Source organism: Lycorma delicatula, chromosome 10 (genome assembly GCF_047948215.1).
Source record: "Lycorma delicatula isolate Av1 chromosome 10, ASM4794821v1, whole genome shotgun sequence".
Lineage (NCBI taxonomy): Eukaryota > Metazoa > Arthropoda > Insecta > Hemiptera > Fulgoridae > Lycorma > Lycorma delicatula.
The window spans coordinates 27,793,054-27,809,101 of NC_134464.1; the positions used below are offsets into that span (position 1 = coordinate 27,793,054).

The 16,048-nt window shown below is 31.4% G+C and overlaps 1 protein-coding gene across 1 annotated transcript in view; it reads left to right on the top strand.

Moving 5' to 3' along the window:
• The first annotated feature begins 4,039 nt into the window (after positions 1–4,039).
• The window catches only part of LOC142331727 (uncharacterized), a 34,038-nt gene continuing 22,029 nt past the window's right edge, over positions 4,040–16,048 (top strand). Inside the window, exon 1 of the mRNA XM_075377779.1 lies at positions 4,040–4,153. The gene's annotated coding sequence lies outside the window, so the exon portion shown is untranslated. The remainder of the gene's footprint in view (positions 4,154–16,048) is intronic.

A 16,048-nucleotide genomic window follows, 5' to 3' on the forward strand; every position in this document is an offset into this window, starting at 1 on the left:
AACATTCTTCTATAGCACCACATTTCAAAAGCTTCTAATCTTTTCTTCTCAGATACTCCAATCGTCCAAGTTTCAGTTCCACATAAAGCTACGCTTCAAAGATATACTTCCAAAAATGTTTTCCTGACGTTTAAATTAATTTTTGATGTAAAAAAATTATATTTCTGACTCAAGGCTCGTTTCGCCTGTGCTATTCGGCATTTTATAATTGATATTATATAACCAAACAATTAAAGCATACATTTTTATTGGATCGTATGTGTAGGTATAATGTTTGTGCAGTAATGCATAATTTTGTTTCAATAAACTATTTTTAATAGTATTACACGATATGTGAAGTTCATGGGTCGAGTAATGCATCCAGTAGCATTTTTGTAGTTAACAAGAGCTCATGTTCAGATAACGGATCGTAAACAACTCAGTAGACACTATCTTCTAACTATAAATATTTCTTTTTCTCTAGATTATTAATTAATTCGTCATATAAATTCAAGGACATTCAGATATGAATATGAAATGTAATATTCATTACGTATAAAAAATGCCCAGCCCAGAATTTTCTACGTGAAATACGGAGATGCTACCACTCCACCATGGAAATTCAATGGAATGATGTAACATTTAAATATATCTTCACATAAAACAAAATTCATATTACCATTTTGAATTCAAAACAGATCTAAAGTTTTGTAAACATATTATTTAAAAAGAAACTGGTTTTGTATATAGATTTACGTTAAGTTAAAGATAATTTTATAACATTTCTTATCTTAAAAGGTGTTCTGTAACATATATACCTCCGATTTGAAATTTTTCTAAAATCTACGAATGAAACTCCAGGCTTTTACTTTATCCTTTTACTTCCTTGAACGAAGTAAAGGAAGAATTGTGATCGCGAAAAATTTTGGTTTACAGATTTCAACGAAAATATCCATTTTGACCATCCCTGAATCCATTTTTGACTAGTTTCGGCGTGAATTCAATACGTACGTATGTACGTATCTCGCACAACTCAAAACGATTAGCCGTAGGATGTTGAAAATTTGGATTTAGGACTGTTGTAAGATATAATTTTTTGCATAGAATTTTGGTTTTCTAAAATTTCTATGTGGGTTTGTAAAATATGAGAGAGAGAGGGAGATACGTCCCGTTTTGATTCACATCGACTGAACCAAAAATGTCCAAAATAGCCCAAAATCAAAAGAAAATTTGGATTTTGGACTTTTTCTTAACTGCAATAATAAGCTCTCATTGACAGCTTTTCAACGATATATCATAGATGGTACTTATTTTCATTGGTCCCTAAGTTATAGCCAAATAAAATTATAATTAATGAAATATTTGGATCTTACAAAGGGAAAGCATATCGGTTCAATACGACTTCATCACCTTCTTTTTAACTAGTTGTTAAAATTTAAATAAATTGATTTATTATATATTTTATTTATTAATAATTATTAACCTCTGATTCTAAAACAATTTTTACAATAAATAATAATTCAAAAATAACAATAAAAAAAAATATATATATATGAATAAATATCAGAAGTTATTTTTTTTTTTGTCTTCAGTCATTTGACTGGTTTGATGCAGCTCTCCAAGATTCCCTTTCTAGTGGTAGTCGTTTCATTTCAGTATACCCTCTACATCCTACATCCCTAACAATTTGTTTTACATATTCCAAACGTGGCCTGCCTACACAATTTTTCCCTTCTACCTGTCCTTCCAATATTAAAGCGACTATTCCAGGATGCCTTAGTATGTGGCCTATAAGTCTGTCTCTTCTTTTAACTATATTTTTCCAAATGCTTCTTTCTTCATCTATTTGCCGCAATACCTCTTCATTTGTCACTTTATCCACCCATCTGATTTTTAACATTCTCCTATAGCACCGCATTTCAAAAGCTTCTAATCTTTTCTTCTCAGATACTCCGATCGTCCAAGTTTCACTTCCATATAAAGTGACACTCCAAACATACACTTTCAAAAATCTTTTCCTGACATTTAAATTAATTTTTGATCTAAACAAATTATATTTCTTACTGATGGCTCGTTTAGCTTGTGCTATTCGGCATTTTATATCGCTCCTGCTTCGTCCATCTTTAGTAATTCTACTTCCCAAATAACAAAATTCTTCTACCTCCATAATCTTTTCTCCTCCTATTTTCACATTCAGTGGTCCATCTTTGTTATTTCTACTACATTTCATTACTTTTGTTTTGTTCTTGTTTATTTTCACGCGATAGTTCTTGCGTAGGACTTCATCTATGCCGTTCATTGTTTCTTCTAAATCCTTTTTACTCTCAGCTAGAATTACTATACCATCAGCAAATCGGAGCATCTTTATCTTTTTACCTTGTACTGTTACTCCGAATTTAAATTGTTCTTTAACATCATTAACTGCTAGTTCCATGTAAAGATTAAAAAGCAACGGGGATAGGGAACATCCTTGTCGGACTCCCTTTCTTATTACGGCTTCTTTCTTATGTTCTTCAATTGTTACTGTTGCTGTTTGGTTCCTGTACATGTTAGCAATTGTTCTTCTATCTCTGTATTTGAACCCTAATTTTTTTAAAATGCTGAAGATTTTATTTCAGTCTACGTTATGGAATGCCTTTTCTAGGTCTATAAACGCCAAGTATGTCGGTTTGTTTTTCTTTAATCTTCCTTCTACTATTAATCTGAGGCCTAAAATTGCTTCCCTTGTCCCTATACTTTTCCTGAAACCAAAATGGTCTTCTCTTAACACTTCCTCCACTCTCCTCTCAATTCTTCTGTATAGAATTCTAGTTAAGATTTTTGATGCACGACTAGTTAAACTAATTGTTCTCTATTCTTCACATTTATCTGCCCCTGCTTTCTTTGGTATCATTACTATAACACTTTTTTTGAAGTCTGACGGAAATTCCCCTTTTTCATAAATATTACACACCAGTTTGTTTAATCTATCAATCGCTTCCTCACCTGCACTGCGCAGTAATTCTACAGGTATTCCGTGTATTCCAGGAGCCTTTCTGCCATTTAAATCTTTTAATGCTCTCTTAATGAAGTTATTAATGAAATAAAATTTTATGTACTTTATTAATTTAAAAAAAATATATATGCAATTTAAGAGGGGAAAAAGGAAGTCATGTGATGTCCACATCAGATTTTTAACTGTAATTTAACGAAATTGGCAACAGACCACAATTGGACATGCATACATAATTTTTTTTTTTAATTCACATTAACTAAAAAGATTATTAGGGACTACGCTAAGGTTTAATAACATTTTACAGACCCTGATCGGTAACTGAACTTGGAAATTTCGGTTAGGCAGGTAATAAAATTACAATAGCCGCCATGGAGGCGGCTATATAAAATATAATGAGTCGTCCTCCGTTATTCTCCTCCCAGTCTATCGAACGACATTCACGATTTTTATTCCATTTATTGCTGCACGTATAAAAGAGTACTAAAAAAATTTATAACTTAAATCATGTTCATTCTGGCCTAAGTTCAAGGTAGTGTAGAATAATCTTTGATGATATTTTCAAGCAATTCTGGAAGATACTGCCGCTTTTTGACCTACGCAATAACTATTTCAATTGCAATTGTTTTATACCGACTTTTAGAAAAAAAGTACGGTATTATTTTCGGTTGCATGGTGGAAGCGAAGGGTGAAAATGAATCTTCTGTATGGTTTCAGTAATGAGAAGTAGGAAAATAAAAGTATCATTTACTTAAAATCGGGTTTTCTTACACGCGCGCACACACCCACACCCACACACCCACACACCCACACACACACACACACACACACACACACATATATATATATATATATATATATATATATATATATATATATATATATATATATATATATATATATATATATATACACACACACACACACACACACAAATATATATATATATATACACACACACATATATATATATATATATATATATATATATACACACATACATACACAGGCCTATGAATAAACTTTAAGCCTCGATATGCTGTAATAGCGTATCTGAAGTTGTGTATGTGAATATTGATTGAGTCGTTCTTGAGTTACGCGGAATTTAAGATCAAAAAGAGTCGAGGTATGTTGACTGTGTAGTGCTGTAGTTTTCATATGCGCTTATGCAGTGTCATAGTGGTGAGTAGGTGAAACTTGATTTTTAATTTTTTTTTAATTTTAGTGCTTTTTTGACATGTTTTATGGATGACATTTTTTTTTGAAAAATTTTAGATTAGAATAAGTTGATAATTTTTCAAAAGGGAATAAAATAAGATAACGAAAGAAATTTTTTTTTTAATATTTAATAAAGATTTGTAATTTTTTTGCACATTTTTAATCCCCGACCGTAGCGAAGCGAAAAAAGTGGAATTAAGTATTTCACCTGTACGGTTTATTCCACAATTTCTCGGTAACTATTGGAGCTATCAACTTAATTCTTTCTTATAATTATTTGCTGTGTTCCTCCGAAGGTTTTGTACCATAAAAGGCTTACAACTTTAAAAATATTTTATTTTATTATTCTTTTTAACTTTTACTTCATTTTTTATCGTTGAGTTTTTAGTTTTTAATTTTATACTTGTTTTAATTTTTTCAAATGCAAAGTAACAACACCGAATTTTTAAAACATTTTTGCCTAAACGCTATTGCAGTTTTATGCCAGAAATACAGACAAAATAAATGGGAGCCAGATAATAGAAGACAACCATTTTTAGAATGATTATAATATTTCTCTCTATTTAACAGCCTAATACAGGGAGCGGCAGAAATAACTCCCGAATTTGCCACCGTCGTAGCTCAGCGCTAGTGGTAGTAGGCGTGTCCGGACTGCTTCCATAGTGCAGGTCTGTGTTGCAATTTTCAGTCGCTAACATGGCGTGGAGCTGTGAATATCGTGCGTCCGTCATCGAAACTTATTTTAAAAATGATGATTCTGTAATCTGTACGCAACGATTATTTCGTACACACGTCGGGATAAGTCGACACGGTGCAATCCCTGACAGGAAAACCATTCTAACACGGGTTAGAAATTTTAGAGTTACGAGTTCGGCTATGAAAAAACCACCGCCAGGTAGACCTCGCAGCGTTCGAACTCCAGAGAACGTTCAACTACTCCAGCAAGCAGTTACACGATCTCCAAGGTGTCCAGCCCGTAGGCACGCTGCCAGCTTGGGAATATCTGATCGAACAGCGAGAAGAATTTTACATCAAGACCTGCACTTCCACCCGTATAAAATAACGGTTGTGCAGGAACTTAGCGAACGTGATCGGGCCAGTCGTATCGCATCTTGTCACGCTATCCTTGAAAATGTTCCAAACAATGAAGTCGTACTCTCATCTGACGAAGCGCATTTTCATTTATCGGGTTATGTCAATAAGCAAAATTTTCGTTATCGGGCAGAAAATAATCCTAGACAACTGCACGAGCGACCTCTCCATAGCCAACATGTTACAGTTTGGTGTGCTGTAGCAGACTTTGGAATCATAGGCCCGTATTTTTTTGAGGAGGAAGGGCGAACAGTTACAGTTACGTCTCAACGTTATGTACACGTGCTAAACAACTTCCTGAAGCCGAAACCGAATGAAATTGGAAATCGTGTTGTACGGTATCAACAGGATGGTGCAACCGCTCACAGAGTAAGACAATGTATGGAAGTCCTAAGACAAATGTTTCCAGGGCTTTTAATCTCATTGCGAGGTAACATGCCGTGGCCAGCTCATTCACCCGATCTTGCTGCTTGTGACTTCTTTCTATGGGGCTACTTAAAGAGTAAAGTCTACACAAAACAAATCGAGGACAACCGAAGAACTCAAAGCTGCTATCCGACACGAAATGACGACGAGAGTAATGCACAATTTCCGAGTCGTGTATAGACAATGACGGTCGCCATTTAAATGATATTATTTTTAAGTAACTGAAACTTTAATCATTTATACATACAATAAATGGCAATGATAATTCTTATTATGGTATAATAAAAGTTTGACTAAAATCTATTACGTATTTTTTTATTAGCCCTTCAAACTGGGGAGTTATTTGTGCCGCTTCCTGTATAATAATAGAGAAAATAAAAATATTACTCATGTTTTAGCGCCCAAAAGTTTTTTTTGGATGTTTTTAGAAAATATTTTGTGATATTTTTTGTAAATGAAATATTCCTCAAATTGGGCAGAATTTTGCAACAGGTGATGATAATCTATCCTGTTTTTCTAATCTTTTAATAAAAATAACAAACGCAAGGTCAAATGGTCCGTGCATCATCTGCTCTTTGATTGCCCAATCTTTGGAACCATCCGGACACAACTTAGACCTGTGTTCGGATATGAAATTTCTATTAAACCAGAACGAAGGTGTAAAACGTCCGTTGCGGTTCCTCTCCTACAATAGAATGAAGAATACGATTTAGTGATTTATGTATTTTATTTTGTATTTATTGTTTTTACTAGTCTATGTTTATTCTTTATTGTTTATTTTTGTTGTTTTATATAACACTACATGATAGTGTTACTATAGTCGCTAATGACTAAAATAATTGATGCGACTGTAAAAAAAAAACCCAAACGCATTTTTAATGTTTTTACGAAGAATTTTACTGAAATAATTTGTAAGATATCACATAGTTAGATACAGTAAAAAGTATTGTAATTATTATGTTTTAAAGTTAAAACATCAAAGTAATGAACAATCTTAAATACCAAAATTAATACTAAATAATCATTTACGATAAAAAAAGTAGAATTTTCTTTTGTATATTTTATAAATAACATTTTTAAACAGATGTTATTCGAATAACGTGATTTGTACCATATGTTTGACCATTCAGGTAGAAGTTCTGTATAAGGTTAGTTAGGTTAAGTGATTGAGGTAGCTATGTTGATGATGATGATGATAATTGGCGAGGAGAGAGTCAAGGAGTAGGGCATTGATGAAGAGGGGAAGGGAAACAGGGCCTATATTCTGTGAATGGATATGGATTAATGCCAAAGAATCCACTTCATTCTTATTGGCACGACTCCATCATACACCAGGAAAATGGATTTTTATTGTTAAAAAGAAAAAAACTGTTATTACCATTATGATAAATAAATAAATGTGTTAAGAAATTATTAAACTAAAGTAAAATTGGAAAAAAATAATTCTTTCTAAAATAAAGAAACTGTATAAATTGTTATTATAAGGCGTCGATATGTAAGTAACTAAGCGCATAAAGCAGGTCAAACAAGGAAAGAGTGGCAGGTTGGAAAACCACTGTAAAAATACCATAGAATAAAATATTAATTTAATATTTAGAGAGAAACGAATGACTTAAGAGATTGAATTTAATATTTTTATTAATCATATACATAATTACTGTAAAAGTGATATTTTAAATATCAGCCTATATAATTTTGCATCTATTCATTTTTTTTCAAAAACCTTTAATCAAATCGAATGATGAAATAAAAATATGATACGCAGTATGTCAATTTAAAAGCAATGTGACACACCTACTCATATACATACATGAGATTTTTACAGAAATGAGATTTTTTCAAATAATAAATTAATAAGTGGAATTATATTCGGGATGGCTTTCAATAGACTAGAAACAATAAGAGAAGAAAAATTAGAGGATTTGAATTTTGGGGGTAGTAAAAATTGGAGAAGATTATATGGATTGACAGAGTGAGGGAGAATAGAAACTTAAACCGAAAAATTCAAATAAATAAATACGGTAAGATGAATCATAAGAGAGGAAATATGAATTAAAATAGGACTAAAAAGATTAACGGATGGTGCGAAGAAGAAAGACGAGAAAATAAATTCCTCCTTTATATCGTCAAAACGATTTAAAAGGAAAGTGGTAGTTATTAAGAACTCAAAAGTTTAGCTTTTTTATTTTTTCTGTGAATGAAACGACTAGCACTAGATAGGGAATCTTGGAGAGCTGCATCAAACCAGTCAAATGACTGAAGACAAAAAAAAAAAATTTTTTTCTGTTTAGCCTCCGGTAACTACCGTTTAGATAATACTTCAGTGGATGAATGAGGATGATATGTATGAGTGTAAATGAAGTGTAGTCTTGTACATTCTCAGTTTGACAATTCCTGAGATGTGTGGTTAATTGAGACCCAACCACCAAAGAACGGTGTTCTTTGGTGGATCCGTATCCACGATCTAGTATTCAAATCCGTGTAAAAAAACTGGCTGGTGTAAAACTTGAACGCTGGAACTCTCGACTTCCAAATCAGCTGATTTGGGAAGACGTGTTCACCACTAGACCAACCCGGTGGGTTTAAAAGTTTAGCTGGATTTACAATAAGTGACAGATGTTGCCCATGTCATTATCACCAAAGAGTTGTCAATGACAATGTGGTGACTGGGACGTCACAAGTCGGGTGTCTTCCTTTAAGAGGGCTCACGAAAATCTGAAGAGACTGCTCGACTGTGGTGAAGTAGCTAATCTTTTGTTTTTTGAGTGCGTTCTTCTTCTTCCCGAGATGTTGATGTTCTACCTGGCCTAGCAAGCATGGTCTTTTAACAGCTGACAACTATAAAATATCTAGCTGACAGATAGATCGTGAATACTGGTGTTCTTGGGTGGTTAGGTTTCAGTTAACCACACTCTCAGGAGTGGTCGAGCTGAGATTGTACAAGACTATTTTTCATTTACATTCATACGTATCATCCTCATTTCATCCTTTGAAGTTAATACCTTACGGTAGTTCTGGAGGCTAAAGAAAGCTATAAAAGACTATTCTGATTGGTTGAGTGGGCACACGGTATCAGTAGCTGATCTGTATACTCTATTACCGACAATAAATACACTGATTTATTAATAATTATTTACTTCTGATTGCAAACAAAAAAAATTACCATTAATAATTCAATAATAACAATAAAAAATTAAAATTAAAATTAAAAACTATCAGAAGTTATTAATGAAATAGAATTTTATGTCTTTTCATTAAAAAAAAAAAAATGTATATGTAATTTAATAGGCGTACAAAGAAGTCATGTGATGTCCACATTAGATTTTTTTAATAATATTTTATTATCATATTATTAAAATTAGTAAGTAAAGTAAGTTTTACATAAATTATTCATACTTGTTAGTCAATTACATAATTTCGGTAAATAAAATCACAAAAATATAAAATGTTAACGTATTTATAACATAAGTATTAGAATTAATAACAATCCAATGAAAAAAAAAAAATTATATGTAGATTAAAATGTTTATGAAATTCTTTTTCTAATTAATAATTGTATACGTAATGTTTAGAACACTGACCACGACAATTTTGAACACTGAATCAAGAAAATTGCATTAGATATCCGATGACCTTTTGAATGTCGCACGATTCTATAAACGAAAAAAAAATTGAAAATATTAATTTGTATGGTATCTTTTGTACATAAATTATAAAAAATAACTTTACTGATTGTATTTCATAATTATTCTAGCCGTTTTAATGAAAACTGAGATACAAAAGACAATAGTGATAGTTTTTTCTTTCTATATTATATTTATAATATTTATTATATAAATATATAATTTTCTGTAGTGAACAGAATGAAGGTATCATTAGTAGGTCTGTGGATTACCTGCATTTGAACCGAGATTGACATACGGAGACACAAGATAATATTCAGTTAAATTTTTTTTTTTTTTTTGCTTAATAACAATTATAATTGCAATCGGCTCTCCTGCGGAGCCATAAGTACGTTTCCTGACAAAAGCACGTGATAAGAAGGTCCTTAAGGAATCCCCAAAATAAATAATACACAATAAATAGTTGCAAGCAAACTTAAAGACAAATATGAAATTTCAAGCTCAGTCATAAATCACAAACCATTAATTTCAGTACCATATAGTCCACAAAACAAACATTAATAACAAATAAAAAAGAAAAAGAAAGAGAAACAAGAAATTAGATACGACACCACTAAACTTGACGGTGTTTCAGTTCAATGAAAAAAAAAACAATGTTAAATAATTTTATTCCATAAATTTTATAAATAATCCTCAAATGGGATGTTTCATATTCCTCAGAATAATAAAAATACTATAAAATTTTGTAATATTTTACGCATCATGTCAGGAAATATTGTGTTTTTTTTTTTTTAGAGGTTACCTACAAGCTTTTATTTACAGAATCTACAGACAAAAACGTAAATGTGGTAAAATAAAAGAAAAACACATTTTTAAATGTTTTAACAACAGTACAGAAATCTGTGGATTTTGTTTATTTACAAACACGCCAAAAAATTTAAGTAATAAAAATTCTTTTAGAAATTTTGTTTTTAAAGTTACGTGTTAAGTAAAATATTTTTAAACTTCATGATATAGACCGTTGTAAGCGTCAGGGAATTATTTAATCATATAATAAAGTCAGTTAAAAATAAACGTAATATTTGTTAAAATAATTTACTGTATAATACGGTATTATAAAAAAAAAAGCTGTAAATTTTCACTAATAGGAATTCCAAAGCGATGACTAAACTAATAACATCAACGAAATACTCGTAAAATAAATTGTTAGGAGATGAAAAAAGGTTTAGACCTTGTAAAAATCATGTAAACAATGCTTGCGGTGCGAACCCACTAAACTGAAAAAGCAATATTTTTAGCCGAATGAATTCGCTAAGTAAACAAGTTCAGCTAATGTTAGTATCAATTAATACGGTATACAAAACAAATCGATCGCTATGCATTTAGAATGTATTTATACATTACACGGTCAATGCCGCAGTTTAACAATAGTAGCTTACGTGTTACTTATTTTCAAATATTAATGTAGTACAACAAGCCTGTTGAAAGAAATTTAAAACTATTCGATTTCAAAAATAAATATTTTACCGTACGATTCACTGACATCACCTAATTTAGTACAGAAATATGCGCCGATTCCACGCATCAACACAATTACTACACCCACTCACAAATAACTAATAACAGACATAAACAATATACAGACACAATTTAAACGCGGAATCATTTCAATTTTTTTTCTTTTTTTAACAATTTAAAGAATTATTTAAAATTTAATTTTATTTCCTCTTTATTCTACTATTAAAAAAAAATAAGTGCAATATTATATAAATGAGCTTTTCCTGATAATGAATAGCTTACACAAATATATAGGTCAAAACCGGGAGAGCAAGTTACTATTTTTCTTAGTTGATCAAAACGAACGAACCAATTAAAAAGTTATTAAAAAAATACTCAAACCTAAATAGATGATTATAGAAAAATCTTTTGAAAATTAAAAGCTTATTGGCCCAAAAACTCCCGAATTATGTGAGAATAATGAGAAAAGATAAGTTAATCGAGTATACTTTTTTAATGTTTAATGCGGTTTTCACAAGAACTTAAATTCATATTATATTAAAAAAAGTCCAACTTATTTTTAGTTTTTCTTAATTTTTTTAAAATAAATATTTGATTAATGGAAGTAATCTGTATAACTCAAAAGAAAATTAATTTAGAAGTAAAATAAATCCATCTTAGATATTTTTTCCTTAACCCATCGGGTTGGTTTTCTGGTGAAAGCGTTTTCGTAAATCAGCTGATTTCGAAGTCGAGAGTTCTAAGGTTCAAATCCTAGTAAAGGCAGTTATTTTTATACGGATTTGATTACTATATCGTGGGTACCGGAAATGGATCTGGATCTGGAAATGGAAGTGGATCTCAGAAATGGTCGACCTGAGACTGTAAAAGACTAGACTTCATTTACACTCAAACATATCATCCTCTGAAATAATACCTGACTGACGGTGCTTTCGGAGGCTGAACAGAAGAGGAAAGAAAGATTTTTTCCTTTGTTATGCAGTGAATTATTGGATAAACTTCAACAGCATATTAATATCAAACTTACCGGTAATTATACAATCAATTTAAGTTCATTTCTATTTAAGTTCAAGAACTGACTAAACCAAACTATGTATTAATTTATTTACAAGTTGTGTTCTTCTACTCACAGAAAATGATTAGTATAAAACATCCAGTTTCACTAAATTATATAGATGATTATAAAATTTTCAGAGCATTTTTGGAGTTAATAAAAAAAATAACAAAGCAATTTACCTACATACATGTTTTGTTGCTGAACAGGGTATTTCAAACAGTTTTCTTTGCAACATTTATTAACTTCAAATAAGTTCCACATGATCACGTTTTGTGGCACGTAAAATATCTAGACGACATTCAATTTCATGCCACACATTATGAAGAATATCAGTAGTTATTCCATTAATTACAATTACACCTTCGTATTTTTTTTTTTTTTTTTTTTTTTTTTTTTTTTTTTTTTTTTTTTAGTTAATTGATGTTGACAACCTTCGGTTGCATATACCCTTTTTTTTAAGAAACCTTCAAAAAATAAATCGAGTGGCGTAACTTCAGAGAATCGAGCTGGCCAGAGAATTGATTGATCACAGCCTATCAAACGTCGAGTAAATTGTTCATGAAAGTAATCTCTAACATGTAAACCCCAGTGTGGTGGTGCTCTATCTTTTGAAAATAAGCGTTGGGTTGCCGATGTTCAATTTGTCGTATTTCATTCGGAGGTCCCGGGTTCGAATTCCGATAAAGCATGGCATTTTCACACACATCATCTCATCCTCTGAAGCAATACCTAACAGTGGTCCCGGGGGTTAAAAAAAATAAAATAAAAGTTTGTCGTATTGCACTCTTATGTAACATGTCTAGAAAACTAGCGCTAATCCTTGCCCGGGCGAGGAATAGTCCGATCAGCGGTCCAATTAGCAGTCAACGCACACCAGACTTTAATTTTCAGGCTATCGCGTTGTGTTTTTTAAACGAATTTGGGGTAGCGGTTGGGTTCCCGCTACCCCAAATTCGACAATTATGACAGTTAACAAGACCAGAAACATGGAAGGAAGATCTGTTAGAGAAGATTATTTTTTATTAAAATCGCATTATTTTCGTTCACTTTATTAAGAATGTCAACGGAAAAATTGTTACGGCCCGGTATTGTCATCTACAGTTGTACCCACCGACTGAATTTTATATGCGTGTGGTTTTAGTTGCTTGTATAGAATTTTCATAAATGTCGATTGCGGTATTCTAAACTCGTACGAGTCGATTTACCTGGTTTCTCTGAAGTTTCTCTTACTGGATCCCCAACTTCCACGCTGGCGGAAGATCTGCCAGTACTTTTTTGTGAATTACACTTCCTATATCCTTAAAATACTGATACCACGTTTAATGAGTCTTTATTAGGATAACCGCGGCCGTACTCTCAACGAAAACATTTACGAACAGTAAAAAACAGATCCACTTTCATGAATGAAATCGTAATACGAATATTGCTTTCTCCTGTATGGTAGTCATTACTTAACTGATAATCCCCCCTGTCGTTACATCGCGCCGGCGTGATCATTAATGGTCATCACTGATTCTATTACGTACATTAATGTTTAGAAAAAACCAATGCACGCTAAATCTCTTTGTTCAATTTTTATTAATCCCCTAAAGTGCGCTGAATAATTTAAGTTCAACCAGTATATTATAAAACAATTCTTATAATTGTTTATTTATAATCTGGTGACCTTTAAGAAGTCTGTTGACAACGATAATAAACGTTTTTGCCCATTACCTAACCTTGCCCTGGATTGTTTTATTTATATCAGTTCTAAATGTAAGTGAAGTGGTTTGCAGTATATATTTTGTAGTAACTCGTATAAACAAGTTTAAAAAGAGTAAACAGGTATAAGGTAATAACTATATGTAGAATCGGAACAAATAAACTCACACAAGTATTCCTACATAAAAAAAAAAAAAAATGAATGAAAAGTAATCAAATTTAAAAGTAAAAAATAATTTTCCTTTAATACTTTAGATTTTGAGATTAAATACAGTTAGGTAGGAGTGGGGGACGAATGAGAGTTAGTAACTGATTTTTATTTAAGGGTTACTAAAATGTTAAAATTAAAAACAAGATTTGAAAAATTATTTTATAAATTTTATTTTTTAAATCTGCTTTATTATTCTAAAAACTTTGTATTATTTTGAAATTGGTTAAGAATGATATAAAATGTGATCAGTAAGAAATAAGAATACATTGTAAAAAATAATAAAGATTAATCAACCTGAGTTTATTGTAACGCAATGTGGAATAAATATTGATATCCCACAAAAAAAATTCACTGTCTCCCAAAAACTATTTCTTACAATTTTTTTTGGATTCTTCGAAAAACGTTAAGTTTTTATTAATTTTCTATTTATTCATTGATATACTTATTCTTTTAATTTGAGTGTGCTCCCAGAAAAATTTGGAAGATATGGAGGAATCAGAAATTATATTTAAAGAAAATATGTTCTCTATTAATACACACAGTGATTCCAAATTGCACGGCAATCTTTTTCCCGGATTCACGCACAGCAACCAATCCATTTTTATTCACTTTACTATAAATTAGGAACATATCCATCAACCCTCCGAATGAAAATAAATTTGTGGTCCACTCATCGTGAATGACTGACCAAACAATACAGCACAAATACCACTCCAATAAGTATTCAAATGCTACATACTAAACTTGATTTTTGATCAACTGTTACTGCCAACCTAAGAAAAGTAAAAATTTTTAATTTATTTTAGAAGGATATCTTTCAAAACTATTTTTATAATTTTTAGCACATGCATGTAAATAGTTCTGCTTAAAATCGCATCTCTTTTCCAATTCAGTTTGCGTATTTTGTTTCTAATTAATATTGAAAGTATCAAATTTGTGTTTAATTTTAATAGACATAATTTACATAAATTTTCTCAGAATTAAATTCTATACAAACTTTTTAATTTATCAATAAATAAATAAAAATTACTAAGTTATTTTATTCAAAACCTAAAAAAGTATATTTTCTGACAAAATATTTTCGTGTTTAGCCCGTTTTTTCTTAAAAACTAAGTGAAATAAAGATCTGGGACCACGTTTACTCAATTTTTTATATTAAATACATAGGGAAGCATTAAATTTACCCGAAGAATTTTAATATTTAATTTCACAGAGGGAACAGAAAGCGCGAATAAATGTTTCGCGAACCGAAACTCGCTAACGAACCGTTTTCTCACTTGTTTATGTAAACATTTTTTTATTTTTTTTTATTTTTTATAGAATCATCTCCCGAGAGATTGCCGTGCAATTTGAAATCAATCATATATATATATAACACCAGATCATATATATTATTTAGTTTTATATGTATTTTTTAAAAAAAGGATCAGAATGTACTTACAAAATTTACAATAACAGTCATGTATAAATGGGCTCTACTGCTCGCCGAACATTGATCGGCGAAACGTGCTCGTGTAATACTTCACCTACACGCGCGCGCGCAGAACAAAATAAAAAACGACAATTTTGTCCAAGAAACGTTGATTTTTTCTAAAATATGGTCTGATATGAAGTTACCACAATTTAAGTTTACATAGCTTTCCGTACAGACCAGATTCAATGGACTCCATTACCTTTCTTGATTCTCTATGATAACGTTTTTCAGTGTTTAAATCCTAGCCTTCAAGAAATTTAAATTCAAATTTGAAATTTTTTCACGAGTTGTGAGTAAAATAAAGTTTAATATCTCACCCGCGACTTGTCTTGTTCTTGTAGTTAATCACTTTTAAGTTTCTACAAACACTGAGATATTGCCGATATGCTTCGGTAAAATACGTGAAAAAAGATGGATTCATGATAGTTGTGTTGTCTAATATTGTTAAATACATCGTCCAAGAGGACAGCAGTGACAGGATCGTGGCAAAGTATGGTTAACATGAAAGGTTAGTTCACGAACTCTCATCGTTAGAATTCATACACGACGAAAGAAAAGATAATTTGGTTCGAACGAACGAAGTTTGACATCCCAGGACCCATATGTGTGGCCGAGCGTTAGTGGATTAACACCTACCGGCCACTATGCCTTCTAAACAACATGGGTAAGGCCGTTGAGCGTATGGTGGCCATGCGGCTTGTTCATGAAATTAACGCCGGCCCCCGACTACACAGGAATCAATTCGGTTTTTAGAAGG